Source organism: Grampus griseus, assembly GCF_964374135.1.
Source record: "Grampus griseus genome assembly, chromosome: 20".
Taxonomy (NCBI): Eukaryota; Metazoa; Chordata; class Mammalia; order Artiodactyla; family Delphinidae; genus Grampus; species Grampus griseus.
In genome coordinates, this window is record NC_139014.1 from 37,533,347 (window position 1) to 37,548,951 (window position 15,605).

General features: G+C 46.5%; 1 pseudogene across 1 annotated transcript; it reads right to left on the reverse strand.

Annotated features, from left to right (window-relative positions):
• Nucleotides 1–382: 382 nt before the first annotated feature.
• Nucleotides 383–2,579, reverse strand: LOC309837951 (peroxisome assembly protein 12-like; annotated as a pseudogene). The gene is made up of 3 exons: nt 2,450–2,579; nt 1,601–2,154; nt 383–782 (listed from the first exon to the last, which is right to left on the reverse strand). The product of its transcript is annotated as a peroxisome assembly protein 12-like (transcript).
• Nucleotides 2,580–15,605: the final 13,026 nt, after the last annotated feature.

The window sequence follows — 15,605 nt, forward strand, 5'->3', positions numbered from 1 at the left end:
CTTCACTACCCACTCTACGAGGTCTAACTTGGGTTTTTCCTGAGAGCTTCTATACCTCTTGTCCTTTAAGGAAGGGGACAGGAAAAGCTTCTGTGCCGAGTACCCTCTTTGATCCCCTTCTCTATGCTGATCCTCACATCCCCTGCCAGTCCTGATTCTCTCACTCTGACCAGCTCGGTCAACTCTAAGTAGAGGTGTCTAGGGAGCAAGCTAAAAGGTTAAGATCAACGAGTACATCCTTTTAAAGAAATCCATGTGGCTGTTTAAAGTTCATACAATTATTAATTGAGGATGATCAAACAATGCTATTTACCGTGCGGAAAACAAGCCCTCTGGCCTTATAGTGCAGTCATTTTGTTGTGAGACAAGGTGCTAATCCCTTTCAGTTCTCAGGGGAGTACAGTTTAATCAGATGCTGTACTTGTGTTGGATAACCTGTGATGGGACAAGCTCGGTGACTCTTCACGTAATTAAACACACAGCGATAACAAAACACATAGCCAGAGGTGGCAAGAACGGTGTCATTCACCCGGTTTTTACGACACAGTGGGCACACAGTCTTCATTTGGGGCAACAGGGGAGAATCAGAATTGTAGTCTAGATGTACCGGTGGTGGTGGAGTAGGCAGGGCAGTCAATGACTTGATGGTTTCTTGGTTTCCGGATGAATACCACCACTCAAGGAACTGCAGGAAGAATACACCCACCAAAAGGCCAGTAGAGAGGCATGAGGCGGCACCTCCCACGGCTTGCTTCAGAGCTGACTTTATCTTCTCGCCAATGCGGTTTGGAGAACAGAACAAGGAGGCAAAAGCAGAAACTGTTTATTTAGGTACAATCACAGAACAACGAATACGCATGCAATTCTTACACTTTTCATTAGAATCGTTGATTCAGCTTGGGGATTGAATAGATGCTGGACTGGCGTTTTCTCTTGTGTCTATTCGAAACAATTCCCTCTTTCTAACCTACCGTATTTTAGGAGTTCTAGGAGCTAAGCTTTGTTTTTAATGACTAGGGCTTTTTTTGCTTTGTGTTTTGAGAAAGAAGTTAATGAGCCATTGATTATATAGACCTTTTATGGGGGTGGAAGATAGTATATCCAGAAAAAGAAATAACTCACTTAAAAAACAACTCAGCAGTACTGAGGAATATATTTGAACTTGTCAGAGAACACAGACACTAGGAGCGGGATAGCACCATGGTTAAGAGCAGTCTTTAGAATTGTACTGATCTGGCTTGAATCTCAGCTCTGCCGCCTATTAGCTGTGTGGCCTTGGCAAAGTACTCAAATGTTAGAACTTAGTTTCCTCAACTGTTAAATGGTGCTAATGCATTTATTTCATTGAGCTGTGATGAGGATTGAGATAATATACGTAAACACCTAGCAAAGTGTCTGGTACATAGCAAGTGTGTGCAAAAATGTAGCCATTATGATGAGGAAGGTTACCAGGATGGCAATCCTTGTTTTATGGACACAAGAATTTTTCGATGATTTTATGAAATACCCCAAAGTGGACTGAAGGGGGTAAATTTCATAAAATTGGGATAAGATTTTAGGATTTATTAATCAAATATGTTGGGGAAATGTTAAGCCTTACCTCCCAGCTGGTTGCTGCATCATGCTGGCTTCGGCTGGTTTGTGCTCCAGAGCTTGTATATCCTGAACTGTAAGTCGACCTAGCCGAATCCCAGCCAGACTCAGCAGTGGTGAGTGATGCTGAGCCTTTCCTAGGATGTATCGAAGCTGCTGTACAAGAAACCAGCCTTCCCAGGCCATGTTAACAAATGGGTAGGCTGCCAAAAAGGCTCTGTAAAATCGTTTCCAGCGGGAAGTAGGGGGATGGATGGAATATTCATCCTCTTTTCTCAGGCTAGAAATCAGCTTCTCCAGCTTCACTTTCAGATAGGGAAGAAGAACCAGGAAAATAACTGACTTCCAAAGCTGCTTCTTTGGGAGACCAGCACTGGCCAGTCTCTGAAGCTTGTGTGTGTCTCCTATTATGATCCTCTTTAAGCCATAAATGTTTTCAGAAAACGAGGCGCTGGTTTTAGACAGATAATGTTGCCGGAGTAGAAGATCTAGCAGGGTGAAGATTTCATCAAACCACTTCCACAAGAAGCCGTAGCGGGCAGGATTTGATTCTGCAAGAACCTAAAGCAAAATAAATAAATGAAATTCATTCCATTACACAGCTACTATGCCTTGTATTTATATTTCCTTTTTTTCCCTCTGAATGTCCACACTTTTCTTTCTGGGTCTACCTTAACCTCCCTGAAGTGCTGGGTATTCAGTACACATAACAAGAGACTCCATAACCATTAAATCATGTGAGGTGCATTATATGCTAATTGGTTATTTCAAAACTTAGGCCAAGAAATAAATTCAGATTATTGACTTGGTTTTTACCCGGACGTTCCTAAAACTTTGCAGAGAATTAAATCCTTACCTTGACCACATGCTGAAGAGCAGGTCTCACTGCTGTCATTAAACTCTCCTGTGCTACCACCTCAAAGATGGGTGGCTGGCTGGTCATCCACCGCAGAAGCAGTTGTGATGTGAGCCCAGTGCTCAGCCATAGTTTCGTGTGTGCACTGGGTTTTTCTTTGCCCACAGACTCTCTAGTAAGCATGAACTTTCTGGGGGTGCCAGATGGGTGCTATTTTACAGGAACTGGGCAAAAAAGACCTCTTCCAGAGGCAGAGGGGAGGGGTCTCAAGGGAAGGTGAAGAATGAAGTCAACGCAGACACCCACGTTAGGGAAGTAGTGTGTGGGAGGGGTGAGTTGATTAATGCTGCACCTCACAGGGAAAAGCGTGACTATGGGGGGACAGGTATGGCGAAGGAGCGCTGGCCTCTCGAGCGGCAGTCCTGGAGGCGGCCAATCACATACTCCCAATCCGGAGGGCTCAAAAGCCAGGCGGCTCTGAGGGATCGAAGGTACCAGTGCAGGCCGGCCCCAACGGCCTGGCTCAGCTGTGGGCTGTGCAATCCCCCCGCCCGCGCCAGTCCTTGCGAGTTGACCCCAGACGAGGGGCGAGGAACCCGCGACGCCGCGTTTGAAAGGTCTCGGCTTTATGTCAGAAGCCGCAACCGGAAATAGAAGCCGCTTGGAACCCGGTGGCCGTGGAGAGGCGCTCTAGCCCCGAACGCGGCCCCGCGACCGGAACTAGAGAACTCTATGATCTCACAGGGACTTCCGCTTCCGCCCCCAGTTGAAAGTAAAGAAGGCTCCAGCGGGCTCGGTTGGAGAGGGTTTTGCTTCTGATTGGTTTTACTCTTCTTAGCTGGTTTTGCATCACTGTCTTGTTGGAAAGCCACAGCTCTGATATCTCTCTACAGAGTCTTTTTGGCAAGGTGTTGGGTCGCCGCACTGACGTTTGGCGCCCGGAGCCAGAGCTCGGCCTGTTGCTGAGGCCTTTGTTCCCTGGGGCGATAGAGATAGAGGCGAGGGACCCATGGGAATGTGGAGATGGAAGGCTCACTTTGCTTGCGGCGGGGATACTCTTTTTGACGCCTTCGGGAAGGATTTGAAGCGACAAAGCCGAGATAGAAGCCTTAGCCTTATGGCTGCCAATTATTAAAAAAAATAAAAAATTTCCTGCTGTTGTTCAGAATTTGGGACGATTATTTTTCATTCAAGCTGGTACCTTAATTGTCTTCTAGGTTAGGTTACGTTCAAGCAGAACTCTAGGCACTTGCTACACTAAATGAAAATGGTTCCTACCTTCGAACACGGTAGGATGCGTCACATTAGCGATATGAATACAGTGCTAAAACGGAGTGATGCTGTTGAATTCTAACTAGCATGAATTGGGGAGGCTTGGCAGAGAAGGTACTTTTCATTGTATACCAAAGTTAATGTAATTAACCTGACCTTTTGCAAACTGCTTTTACATCGTATGCAATTGCCTTGAGTAGCTGCAGGTTTACTGAATTTGGATAATAGTTAAAGTTCATCTCCTCTCTCTCCAACCTCTCCCCTCAACCCCTGGGCTGAATAGCTAGAAATAGAAGTTTGCTTACCTTATACCATAGAGGACGTTATGGTATAAAGATAGTTAATTGTTTCACATAATGAGAACGCTGGAACAAGGTTTGGGTTTAGTTGTTTCAATAGGAGAAATAAAATCTTGCAAATTAACCTTAATTGTGGTTCCAAAAAGTGTTTCAGGGAATTCCCTGGCGGTCCAGTGGTTAGGACTCTGTGCTTCCACTGCAGGATGAATGGGTTGGATCCCTGGCCAGGGGAGCTAAGATCCTGCATGCAGCGTGGCCAAAAAAGAAAAAAGAAAAAAAAGTGTTTTATAGTCTGATTGGATACCCGCTGGAGAAAGTCACATTGGTGGAAGATTTTACCTTACAGAGTTTTAAGGAGTAGAGATAATGTATCTATATAAAACACCTAGCTGTAGCTTCTTGGTCAGTGGTAGCTCTTACAAAGAGGCTTTTCTTAAGTGAACAGCAAAAAGACAAAGTTGAGAAATAGCATCACCTAAGACGAGTGGGAAGTTAGTTAAACATTGGTATCAGTTAGGGTTCTTTGGTTACAAGCAACAGAAAACAGGCTAATTTAAACTAAAAAATTTATTAGAAGAATATGGAGTAGCTAACAAAATAAGGAAAACCAGCTCTGAGGGAACAGGAATTACACAGTCCTACTGGATGTTTCTAGCAAGAATTAGCAAAGTGTCATACAAGCATCATTGTTGCAATGAACGAGCTTCAACAAATTTCTGTCACTGTACTTAAGATTCAGATCCCTATTGACTGACCTTGGTTCAGATTTCATCTCCTATCCCTGTTTCACTCTTAGCCAGAAGAGTGCAAGACACCTTAATAGTCCTTTGAGAATATTCCAAAAGTAAACTGATGTTGTTATGTGAGAAAAAAGGCAGTCAAAAATAACAATGTCAATTATTACAGCCAATAAACACCTCATCACAAATCCCACTCCCAGGTTTATGGTGTAATAAGCAAGACACAAAAATTGATTGCACTTATGTTAAAAGGTGTGAAGAGCCATCAGATAGGTTAATATGGTGAGTTTAGAGGAAGAGACAATAAGAGCTGGGAGAAATGAGGCCGTTCAAACTATCTTAAACAGAAGCTATATTGGCCTTTGTAACCAAAGGGAAGCCGGTGGAAGGAAGGAGGTTCCCAGGAGCCCCTACCCAGAGGACACACCACCTGGCCTCTCAGTGAACTCCTGGTTCAGCCCCTCTCCCCAGCACCCCAGGCCGGATTCCCTTGGTGGCACACTACAAGCCTCCAAGGCCAAAGCTGCAGGTACCACTTCCCACACGAGAAAGCTAACTGGGAGTCCCAGGCTGGGGGCTGTGCATCCCTAGCAGATGAAGTGTTCCAGAGCAGCTGGGAACACCTGGATGAGAGAGTCCGTCAGGAGCGCAAAGTGCCCCACCAAAATGGCCCATCAGCGGAGCTGAAGCCAGCGGGGCCTGGAGACATCAAACCTGCCAGCTAAAACGCCCCATGAATATTTAACAGCCTTGAATATTTAATTAGTGCAGACAGATTAACTCGGAAATCGCACACACTTGGGCTGGGGGAAGGGGGAGCGTTAGAAGGAGAGGGGTGGGCTCGAGGAGGAGGCCGTGCTTATTGCATAGGGCGAGGGAGGCAGCTCACCTTCCCTCCTTACCACCCCTAGCCACCTCTCCCTGCAGAAAGCAAGTGACACTGAGAAAAGTCATAGGGAAATGGTAACTGGGAGAAGCCAAGGGAGGGGTCTGCATCTCAGGCAAGATTTGGGTAGGATGGCGTGAGGGTAGTGCTGGGGTGCGCACTCTGTCAGCAGCCCTCCGCTGGGCCTGCTGGACCCCAGCCCGACTTTCAGCAGCAGGTGTCCATGTGTGATTACATCTGCGCCTTTGGCATTCCTGGATTATGCTGTTTGTTTATTGTATCGCAACACTACCATGAGTCTTTTATCCCCTTTGAGTTTCTTCGAGTTTTATCACATCTTGTGCCATTTTTTATTTAACAGAGTTTCCCTGAACTTCATTATCTGGTAATAAATTGTCATCATTGATGTCTCTTTTTTGTCTAAACATTTGGTCAAGAACTTGTAAAATGTCAGAGCCAGACCTGGGCTCAGGCTGCCTGTCTATGCTGGGGGTAACATTCCAGTACAAAGAGGGCTTGGGTTCCATGAATGGACCAGCTTGCTTCACACCCTCATGTCTTTGGGCACACTGTACTTTCTGCCTTGAGCATCCTTCCCCTCTTCTCCTTCCCCCAAGAATTCACTCAGAGAATTTTACCCCCCGGGAAGTTTTCATTGACATCATATTTTGTAACCATCTTTTTGCTTCCCCCAGGCTGAGCTCCTCAAAGACAGTAACTCAAACTTCTAAATACATCATGGGAATGGACATGTTGTGGGTGCTTAATGATTTGTTTTTATTTTTAATAAATTGAAGAAAAGAGAGATTTTAAATAGGAACTAGAGCCCTCCAAGCACATGGTGTCAATGGCTTGTGTACCAGTTAGCTATGCTGCGTAACAAACAACCACAAAAAATCTCAGTGGTATATTATTATGAACATCTATTCTCAGGGATATTCAGGTCAGTGGAAACTCGGCTGGTCTAAGTCCAGACAGAAAATTCTGCTTCAAACAATGGTGGCTGGGACAGCTTTGATTCTCCCTGAAAGGCTGAAGTTGGCTGGGGAGGCTCTACTCCAGCTGTGTCTCATCCACCCTGGATGAGTAGGCTGGCCGAGGCATGTTCATCTCATGGCAGTGTCAAAGTTGCACAAGGAGTTGCCCAGCCACACAGCACATTTCAAGTCCTTGCTTTCTCCATGTTGCTAACATCTCATTTACCAAAGCAAGTCACATGGTCAAGCCCAAGGTCAAGAGGCAGGAAAGTAAACTCCATATGTGAGGAAGCCGTGGCAAGGGTTAGATGAGGTGGGTAAAGACTTTGGGCCAGTGTTTGAATCAATTACAGGTGGGTTCCCACCACACCATGCTCAGGACCCCTCAATGACAAGACCCCAGTGGGACAAGAGCCAGATGAGCCCTATATGCCTCTCCCTCTCATCCTCGTCCCCACCATCCCATCCCCACCCCCTGGGGCATCAGGGTTAACAAAACAGCAACAGACATGAGATGGGAGGTTAAAGAAGCCACTGATGTGAGCCACAAAAAGGAGAGAGAAGGGGACGGAGCCAAAGCTGAAAATCAAAGTCAAGGTCAGTCTCATATGACAAAGGACAGAAGTCAGCGATGAGGGCAAATAATGGACTTAGGCTGAGAAGTGTGGAAAGCAGAGCTTTTGCCCTCAAGTCAGCTCCAGCTCCTGGTGCTGCCTTGGGTGAGTCACTCCCCACTCTCAGGCCTCAGTTTCCCGGTGTGATAAGGCCTTTGGACTCTGGGAGCCCGCATACCCCTGAGGACACTGATGTCCTGTGCCCTCGGGCCCATCATGCCTCAAACTCTGCCCCATTTCTTTCTCTTCAACATGCAAAGTCTGAAATCCTCCCTAAATATCTCAAACTTACAATCAGACAGTCCTCTATGTCATCAGAATCCCAAGGCTTCAGGACAAAGGACAGTCACTAAAAGTAGGTCATTGGCAGGTGGGTGTCTTTCTCTCTGATGTGTAGAATCAAATCTTGAGAGTTAGAATAAGCAGCTGGTAGAACGGAAAGGAATCCTCTTGGGAATCAGAAAAACGTGGGTCCAAAGTCTACCACTACCATGTGTAGCTGAGTAATCTTGGAGGGACGCATAGACTCTCTGAGCCTCAGTTTCCTGGCCTGTGAAATGGGCTGGTCATGGAAGCACACAGGGCTGCTGAGGGGAATAAATGATAGGACATTTGCAATGTACCTAGCACGGTGCCAGGCCCCATGAAGGAAGTCAACATATGGTAATACAGTACTTCCTTTCCCTCTTCTATCTCAAGCTCTTGAATCTTCACTGATTCTGTCTCTTCCCTTAAAAGAAAAAAATGTATACATATATATATATGTTTAAACATATATATAATTTTATATGTATACATATATAATTATATATATATTTATATACATATATATACATATATATGTATATATATGTATATATATATAAAATTAAAACAACTGCCAATGGTTTAATCCTTGCATCCGGATGTGGTGATTCTTTTTTTTTTTTTTTGACATCTTTATTGGAGTATAATTGCTTTACAATGGTGTGTTAGTTTCTGCTGTATAACAAAGTGAATCAGTTATACGTATACATACACCCCCATATGCCCTCCCTCTTGCATCTCCCTCCCACCCTCCCTATACCACCCCTCCAGGCGGTCACAAAGCACCGAGCTGATCTCCCTGTGCTATGTGGCTGCTTCCCACTAGCTACCTATTTCACATTTGGTAGTGTATATACGGACATGGTGATTTGAACTGGGTCAGCATTATCCAATTTTTCTAAGTATTCTCTTTCCTACCTTTCATCAACTCTATTGACAGGGCTTCTGTCCCTTTCTAATTGCCCATCCCTCGGATTTCTTTTTCTCTTCCTTGTTAAAGACCAATTTTACAAAGCACTTCAGCCACTCAGCCATTTTTATCATCATCATTAATTTGATTTCTCTTCTCATTTATTAATGGGTCAGGCAGCTCTCAAGGATTCTTTTTTCCCTGATATATTTGTAAAATGCCCTTCTTATTCCCTTTGGTGGCCCCAAGACTCTCTATGCCTTTTATTTCCTCCCTTTGCTGCCCTTCTGTTTCTCCGAAGCCTTTGCTGACTTCAGATCTTCCTCTCTGTATCCGGCCCCTCACCTGTCCCCTGCGGCCATCCCCTGCCCCGCCCTCCCTCCTCAGACATCCTGGCCTCTGAGGCTTCTCCATCTTGAGGTCCCATTGGCAGCAAGGGTTTGTTAGGCTCCTACCCATCCTTGTTCTGCTCCCACCCTGTGGGCAGAGAGGCCCTTTCATCCATGCTGGCAACCTGATGGAAAGGACCAGAAAAACCTAGGTCCTGCCCTGGTCCCCACCGTCAGCCTCCATCTCCCCAGGATTCCTGATTAAGGGAGTTATGCACAGGAGCATCCATTCATTCATTTTTCAAAACCAGGATTGAGGTATAATTTACATACCATACAATTCAACCATTTTAAGTGTTTATTCATTAAATTCAATGATTTTTCGGTAACTCTACCTAGTTGTGCAACCATCACCAACAATCCAATTTGGAACATTCTCATAACCCCAATAAGCTCCTTCAAACCCATTTACAGTTAATTCCACTTCCCATCCCCATTCCCAGGCAACAACAGGAAGAAGGAAGTAGTCTGTTTACTCTGCATCATCAATAGCGGTTGTGACAATGAAAAAACCACCAATGTGATGCCACCTCTTGTTTTGTCTAGCATAGCAGTGTTACTAATGCACAGGTCCTAACCCCTGTTCCAGGGACATGTGCAGCCTCTGCACCCAGGCTCCTTACCTTGCACCATCCACCAGGAATGCACGGAGCTCCAGCCCTCAATGTTGCCCATCATGGTTGGGAGTTCCTGGCACTTCTCATTCTCCACTACATTCCCTAATAGATTCTTTTAGTTTCTAACATTACTGAGCTCTCTAACATGTTCTCCCCACCTTGCCATTTGAACTTGGCTCTTGGCATTGACCTTCCCAGGCCAAGGAACTTGGCAGTCTCTTGCCTATGATTGGAACTTTGCTCCATCTAAATTGTCTCAGTGCTGGGAGCCATATAGGACGAGCCTTTGAGTCTCAGCACGGACGAGACCCATAGTGCCAAGCAAAGCTGGTACTGCCAGGTACAACGAGACCCATAGTGCCAAGCAAAGCTGGTACTGTCAGGCACAAATATGGAGAGGCAAAGTTCTCCTCTGCAAAGCTGATGCTGTTAGACATAAAATTGGAAAAGCAAAGCTCTCGGTTGCAAAGCTTCCTGAACACAGGGTTTTTTACATTCCCCCTACCCTGTTGTTCCATGAAGAGCAGCTCCCTTTTTTACCGTGGCTATGGGGCATATCTTTATATCATGCCCCATACATGGAGTTGCTTTGAGCCAAGAGCCTGGTATCCCTGGGCAGAGAAAGCTCTCCCTCCCTGGGACTTCCTGCTGATGGAAGTTCTTCCTTCCTCTGTCCTGCAACGGCCCCTCTTGCCCTTTTGCCAAGAGGCGCTCTCTTTTCACAATCTCCTTGCCCAAGGCTGGTGCCTGGGCTTTCCTGCCCACACTGAGGTTGAGGCCTCCTGGTAGCTGGTGCCGTGCAATCGGTCTCTCTTGCCCAGTGCTGTAAGCTGGGCTCTCCCTGGAGGAGAAACCTGGGTTCCCGAAGACATGTGACCAGAGCCGGGGCCCCGCCAGTTGGCGAGGGAATCCCAGGGCAGGTGCTGGGCGTGGAGGCCACGGGGGCATAGGCTACCAAGGTGACAGAGAACTGACCTTCTCTGGAGGCGCTGCACCTCGCTCATTCACACACCTCACATCTCCCTGCTTGGCCCCGGAGGATGGCTGGTTAGCCAGAGACGGGTAAGATTCCTCAGGGAAGGAACAACCTAAGACAGGCACAGTCGCAGAGGGGCCATCAGGAGAGAACTTGGGGGCCAACAGAGGTGGGGCACAGACCCTCACCCCCCAACTTTGCAGGGGCCTGAACCCTCACCTGTTTTGAGGGAGGTCTCCTGTCCCCATGGCTGCTTCGATTCCCACGCCCAGCTCAGATGGGAACCCAGGTAGCAGATAAGAGACCTGGCCAATAGCAGCTGCTCTTCCGCCGCAGCAGGGCTTTGTTTCCCATTTCCTCCGTGAACCACAGCTTTTTTCTATGGAGAAGCAAAACTCTCCTCTGTATGGTTCCCCTTGCTCCCCCCCCTGCTTTTGTTTAAGGTGATAAATATTCCCAGCTTTGATGGAGGGTTTAGAGAAAGACCCCTACCTATAAAATTAAGCGGGATTGTGATTACTCCGGCTCCCTTAATGAATATGCCTGAAATTTTCACTCCCAGGTTGAGGCCTTAGGTTTAAGGAAATACAATAGAAGCATTCATGTGGCAAAAGCCTACTTTAGAAAACAAGTTGAATGAGTTATGGCCTTTCTGGGGAGGTAGAGGTAGGTTAGGAAATTTTTGGGTATGGTGGTGGGAAGGTTTTATGCTACAGTGGATACATAACAAATTAGATAGAGTAGGCTACTTGGTAACCTTTTATAAGTAGAATTGTTTTTTGTATAATTTAGTGCCTTGTTTTGATCATAAAGGTAGAAGAAAATAGTCTGTAAATATTTATAATTGTTAAAAGAATAATGTGCTTGAGTTTGTGCTTTGAATAGTTGGCTGATTGAACAAGAACATACAGGTACAAGAACACCTTAATCTTCTGAGAAGAATGAGAAAACCGCAGACTGTGTTCCTGACGTAGATGTGACCAACATGTACCTAACCATGGGAGATGAAAGAGACTCTGGGCGATGGGAAAATTACCTAACCTGTTTTAATCAATCTGCTGATGTAAATTACCTTTGTTTTGTGGCCTATGTGGGGGAGTTTTTGACATGGGAATGAGGATGTTGAATTTGAAAATGAGATCACTTTATAGTATAAAAACTTTTGGAATCTTGAAAATAAATTTGTCAGAGCCTTGCATCCTCTGAGGTGTCTTGTGCTCTGTCCACGCCGACTCCGTCCTCCCCTTTGGGTGAAACCTGTCCAGCTGGGGCTGGTCCCCGGCATCTCAGGATACCTTGGGGTCTCATCATCTGTCTCCTCCACCTTCAAACCCTCACCTTCACTCCACCCACCTCATTTCAGCCTATGGGGTCATATATGGAGCCTTTTTATAGGACTGAACACTCTTCAAAGCAAGCCATAATAACAGATAGAGAAAGGCAAAAGACATGATCTTATAAAAATAAATATCTCCTATCCCCAAATTATGCTATATGTGGAGTATAATACCTGTTACCTTGCAGGCCAAAAAACAAGTTATTAAATTTAAGTATAGTGTTGAGGTATCTGAATTTCAAATACTATCTGTGCTAAGTAGAAAAAAATTGCTCCAAGATTAGGAAGAGAGTTGACACAAATGATGACTGACATAGTACAACCCAGTGTTCCTCAGACTTCTAGATTTTGTAGTTCAGCAAAATTTTTAAAGAGAAAATTGGAGGATTCAACATAAGGTTGCCAGCTTTACAGCCTGCCAAGCATAGATGCTCAAGAAATCAAGTTTAGTCTACTATCACCACAGTTTCATAAATGTTTTAACACCAAGAAAGGAGGAAAGAGAGAATCCCAGGGAAAAAAAAGACAATCCAATTGAAAATGAATAAATTTAGCTTTGTGGAAAACTCACTTATGTTTTTCTCACTTCCCCACAAGTGCATGAAAACTTTGGCGTGGGGCACGGGAACACCTAAATTAAACACATATTAATTCTCATAAAATATGCAGAGTCTCGTAAGCTTTCAAACCTCACCCAGATGTTGCCTTTTACACATCTGCACACAAACTGGAGGGGCCCAGCGATGATGTATGAGGGGTGAGGGAGAGGGTTCCTGCCGTGCCCTGGGGACCTCCTTCCTTGGAGAACTGCTTCCCTTTGTCTTTTTTAAGCAGCTGAGTTCATCATCATTCCCAGCCTTCCCAAGCTTCTCAATTTTATTTTCCCATCACCAATTTTCCCCACAGGTTTCTGATGAAATCCAGCACCACTTTCCAAGGAACTGGTAGCTGGATTTCCAAGAGTGGCCACTTCTCAGTAAACATCAGTTAAATCTGGGATTAAGGGTAAGGCTCCTCCCTGCTGGGCTCTGCAGCATCTCCTGGTCAAGCACACATAGAGCCAGACCTTTAACCCTCCAACCCCGCCACATTTCCTATTGGTCTATTCTAAATATTTCCCATCATTATATGTGTTACTATTAATATGTGTGGTTGGTATACCTTCCCGGGGGATGGAACATAGTGGGAGTAAATGGTATGAGGAAGGAAGTTGCTTTAGAGTCTACAAAAGTTTAGATGTCATAGAATTATGTGGTTCCTGAGTCAGAAGGGATGAGAGAGTCTATAGCTGTTGCTGGGGCAGTAAAAGCTCAGGAGCTGAGAGATAGAGGGAGGAACCAGCGTGACACCAAGGCGGTCAGGTGCCTGTGGGTTCCAACCCTAGTTCCACCAGCCACGTAACTGGGCAGGTCATTAACTTTACTAAACCTCAGTGTTTACACCCACAAAACACACAAGATGACCAGCCTCCAAGGGCTCTGGTGAGGATTAGAGGAGTAAGGTATACAGAGGCACTAGTACTATGCTGGCCCAAAACGGGGGCTCCTCTCTTTCCATCCTTGTTTTCTTAGCTCTAGGGGAGGGTGTCTAGGCAGAACTGACTTGGAGAAGAGAGGTGTGTTAAAGGTCAAGGGCAGAATCTAGGTGAACATGGGACAGATTCAATAATATCACAAATAACTCGTCCCTGGGTCCGGCTGGCTTACGTGACCAGGCTCTGTAGCACTGAATTGGTTTCACGCACCTGCCTCGGACACTGAGATGTTCCCGTGATACAGTGGGGTCCCTGCACCAACTGCCTGAACGTCTGTCAGGCTGGAGGGCAGGCAGCAGGCCCTGCACCTGGGCTGGGTGCTGTGCTAGGTACCTTGCATACAGGAATTTCTGTGAGGCAGATGGTAGCAGCTCTGAGCATCAGGCACACTGCCTAGCGAGAGGGATTTGTAAGCTGCCCCAAGTCTCCAGCTTGTACCTGAGAAAATCCTCATTCAAACTACGTGTGCCCTTGTTCTGGGCACCCCGTGTTGCTCCCGCCTAAGAGAGGAAAAACTACAGGAGAGATATAAGCAGGAGAGCCCTCTCCAAGGCGTCAGTTCAAGAAGAGAAACTCTTGGACCATTTGATGTGTGCTCCTTGAGTTACCCACAGAGGTAGGGCCAGCGGGGGCATGACTGAGGGAGGGCGTTATTTACATGTAGAATTAAATAATATAAGAGGAGAGGGGGAGGTGCGGTGGAAATGAGGAGGGATGGAAAGGGAAGTCAGAGTCTTTATCACCACCTCCTGCCTCCCGCCTTCCCCCCACCTCCTCCTCTCCCTCCCCTCTTCTCCCTCTCTTCCCACTCCAAACAGGAGCAGCAGGGAACCCAGCCCACCCTGCCACAGCTCCTGCCTCACCGGCCATGGCCCTGGCTCCTCCCCCCTCCCCCAACCTCCCCCACCACCCCCTGTCCCCCGCTTGGCCCAAGAGAACTTCTGCCACCTTCCATTCCCTCTTCTAATAATTGCGCATTTCCCTGAGAGAGACTCAAAGGCAAAGGAGAGAGAAGATGATTTCTCGGTCAATAAGCCCTTAAGCAAGTTTCTCAAAAGGATGCTTTCCTGACAACCTTGCAGGCCTTGGTTTCCTCCATGATTTCAAATGAAAGCAATGTCACTTATCCTCAACTGATAGAGGTTAATCGATCGGTCATCTCTGAGTGCCAGTGATATGCTTGACACTAGCAGGACACTCAATCCTCACAATAATCCTGGGAGCCCTACTCTCCATCCCACCCCTCATTATACAGAAGAAGAAACTGAGGCTCAGAGAGGTGAAAGGATTTGCCCAAGGTCACAAAACAAAGAAGTAATGGAGACAAATATAGAAAACATTCAAAAGAAAGTTCCTCCATGCTGTCATTGAAATATGTGTAAGGCCTAGAGGTGTAGCAGCCAGGTTCTTGAAAGATAAGCTCAGTGAAGCGAATGGAACTTTCTTGGAAATATATCTGAGGCTCAGAGAATCAGCAGGAAGGCTGGGGAGTTGGGCTCAGACGTGGATGGGTCCCAGGACCACTTGGAGGGCCAGGTGTGGAAGGGGGAGAGCAGTGTCCCTCTGCTGTGGGCCCTGCCCCGTGGGTGCATGAGCTCCCTGTTTTCTGAGGTTTGGCGCCTCTTTTGTACTCCAGAAGATGCTTTTGAATGGCTGTGCGTATTCACGTGTTGTCCTTTTGGTGACAGGCTCACAGGCTTCAGATTACCATCCCACCAGATTGTAGTTAAATGGGGAAGAAGTAAACCCCGAACAAATTCCACCAGGAGAAGACAATCCACAGTGGTAGGGGATACAGATCAGAGTGGGCTTCACAGAACAGGTGATGCTTAGCCGAGGCTTGAAGGGAAAGCCATAGCAAACTAATAATGGCTCATCGGGACCGCATTCTGGGAAAGCTGGGACCAGCCCGGGCATTAATTCCTTTACTCCTCCCAGCACCCCTGAGGTAGGGACTGGTATCACCCGCTGCATAGGTGAGGAAACTGAGGCTCCAAAACCTTAGGTTTCTTACTCAAGGCCTCACAGTTATAAGTGACAGTCAGAATTCAGTTCCGGCCTCACTGACTCCAAAATCCAAGCTCTTATCCACTCTGCTAGCAAATAATGCCTCACTATTAGAGAGGCTTCCACGTGTCAAAGTGCTCCCAGATCCATTATCTCAGCTCGCACTCACAGCAACCCTGCAAAGTAGATAGGGCAGGTGTGATTATGCTCATTTCCCTGACAGGCAGATGGGGCCCAGAGATGCTAAGTGACCCACCCAAGGTCACACAGCCACTTAACAGAAGGGTAAGGCT